Raw genomic sequence first — 8095 nt, 5'->3', positions numbered from 1 at the left:
CTCTGGCAGACGGCAGCAGGCTGACTTTTCTCGGGTGCTCCTTGGTGCCCGTCAGAGACAACAGTCCTGATGTGCACAGCAGCAGCTTTTCCTTCAGGTGTTTTGACAGGTCACTTTATTTTCGACAACTAATTAAAGTTTCCTTGGAAGACTGGAAGTCAAAATAAATTACAGTGGAAAGGGTTGAGGCAAGTAAGAAAACAAACACAACCTAGGAACCTTCTGGATGCTCTCACCAGCCTCCAGTGGTGGCCAGAGGGTGCCGAGCAACCCTACCGTCTCTGTTCGCCTCCTGGAACCACACACCTAGACTGTGAATGTGTAAGTGGGGGTTGCAGGGCAGATGCTAAGTGCCTTCGCCCCCCTTCCAATCAGACTGCTGCCCACAAGTCCTTGCTCTGCAGAGAGTTTGGGAGCCCCACGGATGTCTCTCTGGGTTCCAGGAAGCAGAGCTAGCTACCTGGTCTCCTAAGTCTGTTAGCTTGGAAGCCATGAAGGTCTTTGCATATGTGCCCTGTGGACCAGCAAAGCCCGTCTCTTTAACCTTTTTCCTCTTTAAAAAAGTAGCCACTTCTTTGATCCTGAGTTCAGATTCAGTAAAAATGGATTAGGCTGTATACCAGAGGCTCAAGAAGGAGGGAAAAGACTTTAGTTTTTTTTTTAATGTTTTATTTATTTCTGAGACAGAGACAGAGCATGAGCGGGCAGGGGAAGAGAGAGAGGGAGACACAGAATCCGAAGCAGGCTCCAGGCTCTGAGCTAGCTGTCAGCACAGAGTCCGACGCGGGGCTCGAACCCACAAACGTGAGATCTGACCTGAGCCGAAGTCGAACACTCAACCGACTGAGCCACCCAGGCACCCCATTGACTTTAGTTTTTGTGAATGAATGAATAAATTCATTTAAATGACTTTATTTTTTACTTAAAAATTTTTTAATGTTTATTTTTGAGAAAGAGGTAGAGAGAGGTAGAGTGAGAGAGAGAGAGAGACAGAGAGAGGGAGGGAGAGGGAGAGGGAGAATGCAAGCAGGGGAGAGGCAGAGAGAGAGAGAGGAAGACATAGAATCTGAAGCAGGCTCCAGGCTCTGAGCCGTCAGCACAGAGCCCAATGCAGGGTTCAAACTCGTGAACCGTGTGATCATGACCTGAGCCGAGGTCAGATGCTTAACTGACTGAGCCACCCAAGCACCCCTAAAAGATTTAATTTTAAGTAATGTGTACACTGAATGTGGGGCTCAGACTTACAACTCCAAGATTAAGAGTCACATGCTCCGCCGACTGAGCCAGACAGGTGTCCCAAGACTCTAGTTTGAAAGGGAAAGTCCAGAAAAAACTGGATTGATTTTTTTAAGTAGGGCATGAAGATGACAGACATCCTATCAAAGGCATTTAGCTGTAAGTCCAAGGAGGGTCCATGGAGAGCAGGTGCACTCAGGCCTGTTTTATGTAGTAGCTGGGTGATGTGGGAAGGTATTTCCCCTCCTCCCAAATTTTAATTTAAATTCTAGTTAGTTGTGGAAAGGTTTTACAATTAAAACTGTTGTTTAAATAACAGTGCATGAAACCTCCTATCACAAGGATAATGTTCCGTTCTGGGTTCTAATACTAAAAGGTAAACAAACCCACCGGAAGTGGCGTGGTTGGTTCTCAGACATCCGGTCCCTTCTGACTTGGCTGTACTTCAGTAAAGGAAATACAAACACCTTAATTTTGAAAATGTTCAAAACATCAACAGATTCTTTGTCCACAAAGCAGGACTTTTATGTTCTAATTACATTTCAAATGAGCTGAAATTTAGCCATATTAGGCCTAAAGATCTCAACATGTGTGGTCTTACAAGCCCGACTTTGCTCCCTGAGCGTAGACTTTCAAGATGACAATGGCTGACATTCTGTGCCTGGAGGCAGGCAGGAAGTAGAAAGGAGGAAAGATGGCGATTTGCAGGATTGGAAAAATGAGAGGTCTAGGGAAAGGTTTGTTCTGATAAAGCTCACAAGTTTTCATTATGTTTTATCTTAAAAAGGCAAGGGGGTACAGGATCTCTTGTATTATTTCTTACAACTGCATGCAAAGCTACAGTGACCTTGAAATTAAAGAAAAATTAGTTAAAGGAAAAGCAAGAGGTGAAACTTTTTTTGGAAGTAGAATTTTTGGACAATTTTACTTTGGACAATGTAGCCCTTCCAAAGCTAAGAAATCATGGGTAGAACAACTCAATTCTTCCTTGTCCTGTGTTGGGAAAGATTGAGCAGGAGTCTTTAAGCCTCTGAAGTGGGTTCAGTGCATGCTTTCTTCTGTCAAATCCAGTAACTTCCACTTTAAAGAAGCAAGTCCGGGCACTGTTTTAAAAAATTTTTTTATTTATAATTCTTTTTTGATTTTACATCCAAGTTAGTTAGCATATAGTCGAATAATGATTTCAGGGGTAGAATCCAGTGATTCATCTCGTACAAATAACACCCAGTGTTCATCCCAACAAGCGTCTTCCTTAATCCTCTTGCCCATTTAGTCTCATCCCCCCTTCAAGCCGCCCCCCAGCAGCCCTGTTTGTTCTCTATGTTTAAGAGTCTTTTATGGTTGTCCCCCTCCCTCTTTTTATATTATTTTTGCTTCCTTTCCCTTATGTTCATCTGTTTTTGTATCTTGCGTTCCACATGAGTGAAGTCATGGTATTTGTCTTTCTCTGACTAATTTCGCTTAGCATAATACTCTCTAGTTCCATCCACATTGTTGCAAATGGCAAGATTTCATTCTTTTTCATCGCCAAGTGATACTCCATTGTATATATAGACCACAACTTCATCCATTCATCTATTGATGGATATTTGGGCTCTTTCCATACTTTGTTGGTAGTGCTGCTATAAACATTGGGGTGCATGTGCCCCTTCGAAACAGCACACCTGTAGCCTTTAGATAAATAACAGTAGTGCAATTGTTGGGTGGTAGAGTGGTCCTATTTATATTTTTTTGAGGAATCTCCACCGTGTTTTCCAGAGTGGCTGCACCAGTTTGCGTTCCCACCAGCAGTGCAACAGAGATCTTCTTTCTCCATCCTTACCAACATCTGTTCTTGCCTGAGTTGTTAATTTTAGCCATTCTGACTGGTGTGAGATGGTGTATCTCATGGTAGTTTTGATTTGTATTTCTGTGATGAGTGATGTTGAGCATCTTTTCATGGGTCTGTTAGCCATCTGAATGTCTTCTTTGGAAAAGTGTCTATTCATTCCTTTTGCCCATTTCTTCACTGGATTATTTGTTTTTTGGGTGTTGGGTTTGAGAAGTTCTTTATAGATTTTGGATACTAGTCCTTTATCTGTCATTTGCTAATATCTTCTCCCATTTTGTTGGTTGTCTTTTAGTTTTGCTGATTGTTGTCTTCACAGTGCAGAAGCTTTTGATCTTGATGAAGTCCCAATAGTTCATTTTTGCTTCGGTTTCCCTTGCCTCCACAGACGTAGTAAGAAGTTGTTGCAACTGAAGTAATAGGTTTTTGCCTGCCTTTTCCTCTAGGATTTGGTGGCTTCCTGTCGTAAGTTTAAGTCTTGCATCCGCTTTGAGTTTATTTTTGTGTATGGTGTAAGAAAGTGGTCTAGATTCAATCTTCTGCATGTCGCTGTCCACTTTTCCCAACACCATTTGCTGAAGAGACTTTTTATTTCATTGGATATTCTTTTTTGCTTTGTCAAAGATTAGTTGGCCATACATTTGTGGGTCCATTTCTGGGTTCTCTATTCTGTTCCATTGATCTAAGTGTCTGTTTTTGTGCCAGTTTCATACTGTCTTGATGATCACAGCTTTGTAATACATCCTGAAGTCTGGAATTGTGACGCCTCCAGCTTTGGTTTTCTTTTTCAAGATTGCTTTGGCTATTCGGGGTCTTTTGTGGTTCCATACAAATTTTAGGATTGTTTGTTACAGCTCTGTGAAGAATGCTGGTGTAATTTTGATAGAGATTGCATTGAATATGTAGATTGCTTTTGGTGTGTCGACATTTTAACAATATTTGTTCTTCCAATCCATGAACATGGAATATTTTTTTCCCATTTTTTTAGTGTCTTCTTCAATATCTTTCATAAGCTTTCTATAGCTTTCAGTGTACATATTTTTCACCTCTTTGGTTAGGTTTATTCCTAGATATTTTTTGGTTTTTGGTGCAATCGTAAATGGGATCGATTCCTTGATTTCTCTTTCTGCTGATTCATTATTGGTGTATAGGAATGCAACTGATATCTGTGCATTGATTTTATATCCTGCGACTTTGCGGAATTCATGGATCAGTTCTAGCAGCTTTTTGGTGGACTCTTTCAGGTTTTCCATGTAGAGTACATGTCATCTGCAAAGAGTGAAAGTTTGACTTCCTCCTTAACAATTTGGATGCCTTTTATTTCTTTTTGTTGTCTGATTACTGAGGCTAGGACCTCCCACACTTTGTTGAAGTCCTGGGACTCTTCATCACCTGTCGGGATACAGAGTCACTTCAACTACTTCAGAATGCTGACCAGTAAAGAATATCCCTTTAAAATGATTTTTGAGATGAGAAAGGAATCATTTAATATTCCATTATTTACCTATGCTTGTCTGTTTCTGGACAGAATTCTTTCCTTGAAGAACATTGGGGCCAAAATGGGCAAGGATTCAGACAGGGTGTCCAGCGTTTCTCCTGACTCCTCTCCCCTCTAATTGGGCTTATTTAGCCACTTTCTAAATGGCGGCTTCCCAGATTGGAAATCCCCACCTCTTGGTAACCTCTCAAGCAAAGACAAACACCAGCTGTTGCAGACTGAATATTTTTGTCCCCCTCACCTCCAATTTGTATGTTGGAGCCTGCCAGTCATGTGATGGCTGGTATTAGGATGCGGGGTTATAGGGAGATGAGGAATGGATGACGCTATGAAGGTGGGGCCCCACAACGGGATTAGTGCCCTTTAATGAGCCATGAGCAGACCTGTTTCCCCTCTATGCTTCCACAGTGGGAGGCGGCACCCTGATCTCAGACCTCTAGTCTGTGGGAAACTGATTTCAGTTGTTACAAGCCGCTGTTTGTTCTAGCACCTTGTTAAAGCAGCCAACCAGCCACCCCCCACCCCCAAGAGCTCATTCTCTGGGCCAGCGGTTCTCAAGCCCAGTGGTCTCGGATCTCTTCACACTCTTAAAACTTGTTAAGGACCCCGAAGAGCTTTTGTGTGTGATATGTTTACTTAGACCTTATGTACTCTCTGGAAATTAAAAGAAACATTTATGTGCTCGTTTAAAAATAATAATAAACCATTACACGTTAACATACGTATTTTTTAATAACTAAATTTTCCAAAATGAGAAAGTCAGTGATAAGAGCAGCATCGTTTTACAGTTCTGCAAACTGCTTTAATACGTCACTTAAAAGGAGACAGCTAGATTCTCCCATCTGCTTCTGGCCTCAGTCTGTTTTGATGTCAGACATTATGTGACTTCTGGAAAACTCCACTGTACACGCTTAAGAGCCTGACAGAGTTTTGTCAGGAAGACAGTTCTGGCCTTGTAGATCCTCTTACCTCACCCGGTTTCCAGGTTGCACTTTGAAAACTGTCATTTCTGCCTGAGTCTAAGAAACTTCCCCTAGGTGCTTTCTGCTACGATAGTCTTGCTTAATTCAAGTACTGGTGACATTCGTGACCTCTGTTTCCTCACTGCACCTTGTCCAGTGACCTCCAGTTTTTTGTGTTTGCCAGCCCCTGCTAGGCCTTGAGGGACGCACTCAGCTTTACTCACCTTTACGTCCTCAGGACCTAACAGAGTCTGGCCTCCAACAGGATACTGGATAAAATCATGTTCAATACATGTTTCAATTATAAAAGCTGTATAGTTAGGATTGTTCTAGAAAACAGGCAATAAAAAAAAACCCCATTCCTCATCACCCAAATGCTGTTTCTTTAGTGTATTTTGTATTTACTTTTTTATAAAATCCAGTATTTTTTTAAGAACTAGAACCACATCATATAAAAAAATGACACTGTAATTTTGATAATTTTTTCCCCCTCACCTAGCAATGGGTAAGCTTTTTGGAGGTCTAGGACTACCATAATGGTTCACTGTGCAGACATAAAACAATGTACTAAATATCCAACATTATTAGCATCTTCAGGATGCTTCCAAGTTTTTGTTGTAATAAATACAGCCATCCTGTGAAGAATACCTTCACACATATAGCTTTTTTGGCATTTAGTGTTATTTCCTTAGAATAGATTCCCAGAAGTAAGATTACTGGGTCAACAGATGCAGACGTTTTTTATGGCTTTTAATACATACAGTAAAATTGCTTTTCAAAAGGGTTATACTAATTTTCAATGCCACCAGCACTTTCAAGGACGTTTCACTACTCAAATTGTCAACATAGGTACTATTAAGAATGCCGATCGATAAAATACTGTACCCTAGTTGTCAAATTTTTGCATTTTTTGAGGTTCATAAAATTAAAGTTTGTTGAAGAACAAGTGTCTTAATACACAGCATTCTTTTGGGACATCTTTGTTTCTGGCAAACTTAAATTTTTACTTGTGAACGCTAGAAGAACGCACATTATGAGGCTTGGCACAGAATTCATTTTGACAGTCAAATCTAAACGCCAAATTTCTCGAACGGGGGCCTTTCGCTGATTCTGCCAGTCGTCTTCAACGGTAGGAAGGAGAAAAAAACCTAACATCGGAGGAATGAAATGTTCCCACTGCAAGCCACGCAAGATCCACACAGAGGGGTTGGAGCTCTGCTTTCCATTCAACTTTTCTTCCTTTTTCTCTTAAACTTGGGAGGGCTGAGCCCTCTCTTTGTTTCCGGTATCACCTGCCCACGTGCGCCAGTGCCGATTTCCCTGGGAGGGGGCACTCTGGTCCCCGCCACCCCGGCGGCGCCGGTCTCCCGCGTGCGCACGGCCCTCCGGAGCGGCTGCGGCGGCGCGCGTGTCCCCCGCGGGGTGCTCCTGACCTGCTTCCAGGCTGGCCTCCCACCCAGCACGCAGCGCGGGCGCTGGAACATTCGCTGCGAAGAACCGCGACCCTACGCCCAGGACCGAAGGAAACTTGGCCTGCTTCGCCCTCCGGGCGGGCGCGCCGCGGCGTAGCGCTCCTCCAAGGTTTCCTTCGGCGGCCTCATCCTGGGACAGGCAGTTATGAGTCATCGGCTCTGTGGGTCACATGGCCAACGTGACCAAAATAAAGTTTCAGTATTTTAAGCCGCTAGAAAAGGGGACAACGGAGCGCACCGGGGGCGGGGAGCGGAAGGCGGGTACCGACGGGCACGGGCGAACCGGGCACCCGCGCGAGGGGCCGCGGCTGCGCGGGCGCCCAGGGGCGGGGGGCGGGGCGGAGCGCCGGGAGGGGGGAGGGAAGGGGCGGGGCTTGGCGGGAGGCGCGCCCCTCCCCCCACGGCCGGCAGCGACGCCAGGGCTCCCGGGCCGGCCGGGCTCCGGAGCGCGGCGCCCGGCCGACCCCGGCTCTGAGGCCCCGGGTCGCGCTGTCCTCCGGCAGTGGCAGGCCGCGGGATTCCGGAGATCCCGCCGCGTCCTCCACTGCCATCGGGACCCCACGCGCCGGCAGCGGCTTCCCCGGGAACGTCCTTCAGCCCCGGGAGCACGCGGGAAAAGCCCCAGCGCGCCAATGAGCGAGCGTCTTCCTCATGACGGTCACGCTCGGGGGCGGGGCTTCCCTTCGCCGCTCCCGAGTTCCGGGAACCCCCTTTGATTGGCCTGGACGGCCTGGGAAACACTGTAGTAACGCCCAATCAAAGCGCCACGTCTCGGCCTCGAGGAAATATTCCGTGTTCGCCGGGTCCTGACTGGGCAGTTCTTTCCGACTCTGGCCACTGGGAAGCTTTGTTTAGGTCTGGAAGGCGGGCTTTCCTGGGAGTGGGTGGGGAGGGGGCGTTGATTCTTGACCAATCCTTTCATTCCGTTGGGTGGTGACCAGCCAATGGGCCGGGCGGATAGGACGCTCCTCCCGGAGAGTAGTGAGACCCCTGGTGCGGGGCGATTGGTGGCGGGCACTATGAGTGGCAGCCGCACGGCCCAACGGGCGCAGTGCGTGGGCCGCGGGGCGGGGCCAGGGCGGGTGCGCGGCGGCGGCGG

This window comes from Suricata suricatta, chromosome 8 (assembly GCF_006229205.1).
Source record: "Suricata suricatta isolate VVHF042 chromosome 8, meerkat_22Aug2017_6uvM2_HiC, whole genome shotgun sequence".
NCBI lineage: Eukaryota > Metazoa > Chordata > Mammalia > Carnivora > Herpestidae > Suricata > Suricata suricatta.
Note: the sequence above shows the minus strand (reverse complement) of the source record.